The sequence below is a fragment of the Malus sylvestris genome, chromosome 4 (assembly GCF_916048215.2).
Source record: "Malus sylvestris chromosome 4, drMalSylv7.2, whole genome shotgun sequence".
Classification (NCBI taxonomy): Eukaryota; Viridiplantae; Streptophyta; class Magnoliopsida; order Rosales; family Rosaceae; genus Malus; species Malus sylvestris.
Genome location: NC_062263.1, coordinates 11,218,574 through 11,223,368, shown reverse-complemented (window position 1 = coordinate 11,223,368; position 4,795 = coordinate 11,218,574). Strand labels below are relative to the sequence as shown.

Sequence of the window (4,795 nt, the reverse complement as noted above, 5' to 3'; positions counted from 1 at the left end):
GCATGAATGGTTGTTACAATTATTAACTTGCAGTTAAGTTTGTTCAATTATGTCGTCCATATAAATTTGAACTCATTATCTCCTTGAACTTTATGTACATTGAGTGCCATTGAATCAAATATGGACGAAATATATAACCAAACTTTTGTTTTGGAATTTTAAAAGGGAATAAAATTGGAACATTAAAAAATATTCATATCTCTAATTGAGACTTAGGGTTTCAATAAAAATTGAGAACTTAGGCCATAAAGTTTAAATTTTCTAATACTTTCATTAATTCTTACATGAATGAGATATGTAGAAGATGGTGTTTTTTTCCACTGTTTCAAATTGAATTTTCTTTAGTGCACATTAAAAGAGCACATTTAAATTACACATCTAAACAAGAGCCATTAAATCTTGTCAAGTTAAATGATTTAACAGCTCTTAATCAGATGTAAAACATAAATATGCACTAGAAAAAACCTTGCTTTCGAATAGTCAAGAGGTTAGAATTTGTAAACCTCGTTCAAGGAGCAAACCAATTAAGCCTAGCCCTTGCCCAATCTTACCAAACCAGTCTATTAGAAAAGATCCGTTGGGCCGGGCATGTAAACAGAAATCCTAACCCAACTAGGCTAATTGAAGACAAGGTTACCTAGATCCATATTAAAACTCCAATTTATCTTGATTAAAAACACAATTTTACTCTCCCAAAACGTGACATCTAACAGACTAATCATTATTCTGCCACTGCTTACAATTGTACCAAAAGGATGGAAATTATATCAGTTCGATTCTCCTTGAACAAAGAGGCTACATACATATAATTCATCTTAATTATTCGACTAGTAAAACCTTTGTCAAGCGTGAGTTGTAACTTGTAAGTTTGTAACTCAAAATATAAACTCCAGATCTCGGCATCAATCGTATCCTAATGTCCCAAATTGAAGAGAACCGTTGTAGGCAATCAACATTGTGATCTAGAAATCTCTATGCACTCAAATGCGACTAGAATCAGACCTTCATATCTCTTCCCATTTACCTAAAACCAACCAGTATCATGACCATGTTTATTAGTAAAATGAGCTTTCCCCAATTAGAAACAGCTCTAAAATATATAGCCTTAGAATTCAAAGCATAGTAAGACAGATCTGAACTTATTCAAAATTCTACCAACCATCTTTGATAGGATACTGCCAAGTGGCTTAATGAGATGATGACATGTGTACATGGTTGTTAGTAGTAGTAGTTAGAAGATAAATAGCAGGTTGTAGCAATTGGAAAGGCAGTTAATGAAATTGTATTGTCTCTCTGTGCAATAGCAGGTTCTAACAATTGGTATCGAGCCAGTTGTTCATCCTCTCAATCCTTCCTTTTGTATAACGCGGCAAGCATCGGAAAAAACCAAGGAGTCAAGGGTTTCGAACCTCGAATCCAAGATCGATGAATTCCAGGCTACACAGGAGGAAATCAAGTCAACACAGAATTCGATTCTTCATCAGCTTCAAGCACGAGATTTGATCCTTCATCAGCTTCAATCCCTTATGGCGCGCTGCAATGGTGGTTTGAAATATGGTGGTGAATCTTCTGCAGCTACACCGACGCATCAGCCGTTCATCAAAATGACATCACTTCTCTCTCTTGAGAAATCGAATCAAATTGTTCTCAAGCTTCAATCCTTCCACGAGGAAAAGGTTTGGGCCCGAGAGGAAGTGGATGAATTCTTGTCTCAGTACCGTCCAAAATACAAGCCCAAAAGTCCTCCTTGTCTGCAACCTATATTGAAGAGATTCAAGAAGGTTCACGACTACGGCAAACACCACGACAATGATTTTGTGACATTTCGTTCCAACCCCAGATTTCAATTAAGTTTTGGGTTTTCTTTGAAAGCTCTAGCTGGGGAGAATGAGAAGGTTTTCGATTAGTTTGACAAAGAAGCTAAAGATTTTGTGAACAGTCCTCCATTTCTTGATTCTGATTGCAAGATAAGTACCACAAATGATTGGTTTCTGGGTTCCCTGTTTCTGATTGTGAATTTATAGGAATGGAGAAAAAAGTTGCTGCTTCGAAATTGTTGGCCAAGAAAGGTGAAGACTCCTTGCTCTGTGATGTGGGTCTTTGTTCTTTTCCTGAAGTAGGTTCTTTGCTTGAAGTGGTTTTAATTTCGGTTGCAAAATCTGGTGAAAATGATGTCCACCATGTGTTTGTTGGACTGCAGCAAACAATCGACATTGCATCTTTGAAGCGTGGCTTCCATGAATTCACCCGTGACAAGGGCGGAACAACTATTCAAAGGCTCTTTCATTCGAAATCAGCGACTATTCTTGAATCTGATTGTAAGAATGGCAGATCCCAAGTTCTCATTTTGGAAATTCATGTTTCTAATGTTGAGTTCAAGAAAGCTAAATTGCCTGGTTCGTGTGCACTTTACCTGTTCGACAAAATGTCAAACTCAGGTTACATTCTTGATATTAAGTTGGGGTATCATATGAGCATTCGTGATAAAGGTGGTACAAATTTTCTCTTTAGTTTTGAATCAATAGATTTACTGGCAAGCTACAAGGACTCAGGCTTCTGTGTTGTTATTGATCGTTCCATGGGCTACTACTGCAAGGGAATTCGTGACATGGGTGGAACTATTAGTTAGAGGCTCTTCAATTCAAAGTCCAAGAATAAAGATTGTGTTCTGGGTTCTGATTGTTCCAAGGTGTTCAAATGTGAGGTGAGTTTTGATCATTCCATGATCATTGATGGGGAAGATGCAGGTAATTTGGGATTGCATCATTTAGAAGCTTGTATGGACAAGAATAGAAAACATGAAAGAAAGTTCACTCTCTACAGATTTGGAAATGGTTGCTGTGTTGTTCTCGATCGTGACTACTGCAAGGGCATTCGAGATAAGGGTGGTGGCTCAAAATTCAGGATTCCTACTGTTGAAGGAAAATATCTGGATCTACATCTCCTTTTTGTTGAAGTCACATCTCTTGGTGGGCTTGACAAGGTGATTAGAGATCACAAATGGAAGGAAGTGATTGTGGCCTTTAATTTCCCAACGACAATTACCAGTGCTTCGTTTGTCTTACTGAAGTACTACTTGTCTTTGCTGTATCACTTTGAGCAGGCCTAGCATCTCCATGAAGCAGTTTTTAGCATCCCAGTGCTTGAACCTGTAAGCAAGGACCTTTTTAATGGGTCAGCCACCATAGAGGAAGGTGTGAGTATAAACTAGTCTCCGGGTCAGGTGAGTGCAGAGGTGCATCTTGGCTCTTCAATCATAGGAACCATTGATGGGAAATTTGACAGTGAATATCCGGTTACTGTTAACCTGGGTTCTGACGAACTGCAAGGTGTAATGTATCATGCTCCTACAGCTACATATGTTTCTCATATATTACTGAAAGGTGTCTTGGATCTACAATACAACTTTCATGTCTGGTTTATTAACTGGTGGAAGATTTATGACAATGAGAGATGTTGTTATTCTTTACCATCTTAGTGAAGATGATGCTGAGCAGAGGAAGTTGGATGTAGCTTTCATTGGTGCAAAGTACATGCTAAAGCTGGAAAATGGTGTAGTGGTTCAGTGGCAAATGAATTGGTCAATACCATTGCTCATTTTTAGGGATGTTGTAATATGGAATCAATTTTTTGGCAGTGAGCAACTCTGCTACTCTAAAGAAGCAATGATGTTGATAGTGAAGTGAGTCCAATGGCAGAACCATTCCAAGGTTGATGTAACCTAGAAACTATATCATGAACTGAAGATAAAGTTTCCTGAGATTGAAAATCTATGATAGTCATAGTTCAATTGTAATCTTACTTTGCAAGATTAGTTTTAGGGGGGGGGGGGGGGGGTATTGATAGGGTACTGCCAAGTGGCTTAATGAGATGATGACATGTGTACATGGTTGTTGGTAGTTAGTTAGTAGTTAGAAGATAAATAGCAGGTTGTAGCAATTGGAAAGGCAGTTAATGAAATTGTATTGTTGTTCTCATGTTCTGTTACCTATCTCTCTGTGCAATTGTGGAAGGTGTAGAGTAGGGTTAAAACAATCTTGTTTTGTTGTTGTTGATATAACGATATATTTACAATTAAGAGTGCATGGAATTAATTGATATCGGACTCATCATTTACGTATGACATTCGAATATAAGACTTCTTACTTAGAGACGAAACTATTACTAAATTGTCATACAAAGTGACCACCAACCTTTTTTTTTTTTTTTGTCAATTACATTTTACCACCTTAACTTTAGATCACATAACAATCTCATATCTCGTATTTTAAACATTATAATATCATACATCAACTTATACTTTCATTGCAATGTCAGACCTCCATCAACTTTTTTTATTAATTATTCTGTTAAATGCTCATGTGGCAGACGCGGATCCTACTTCCTTGTCCAACTAGATTGAGAAATTAATTAAATATTAATATATTAAGAAATTTTTTGTCTGAACACAATTAAATGGGTCCTCCTCCACCTCTCCAAAACCTCCCACCCCCGCCGCCACAGCCCCCACCAAGTCCTCTGCCAGACCACCAGCACCCAAACTATTTCCTAATTCGCTCATCAGGAACTTCACATTATAGCGACAACCACGAAAGCATTTTCTTCGAATTAGAGTTTGCAGAAAAACCCACTAGCCCTTTGGAAATGGGGATTGTACGGACGACATCGACAATCCGCGTCAGATACATTATATTATTACCACCAATTGTTTCAACAAGAGGAGTATAACAAGAGCCAAGATCCTTCCAAATTTTCACCATAATTTAAGAATTTAATTGAAAATAATTACATATTA

General features: G+C 37.4%; 1 long non-coding RNA gene and 1 pseudogene across 1 annotated transcript; both read left to right on the top strand.

Moving 5' to 3' along the window:
* Nucleotides 1–1,164: 1,164 nt before the first annotated feature.
* Nucleotides 1,165–3,977, top strand: LOC126617750 (uncharacterized). The gene is made up of 2 exons (XR_007621506.1): nt 1,165–1,221; nt 3,901–3,977. It is a non-coding gene; the product is annotated as an uncharacterized LOC126617750 (long non-coding RNA).
* Nucleotides 1,286–3,977, top strand: LOC126617749 (uncharacterized; annotated as a pseudogene).
* Nucleotides 3,978–4,795: the final 818 nt, after the last annotated feature.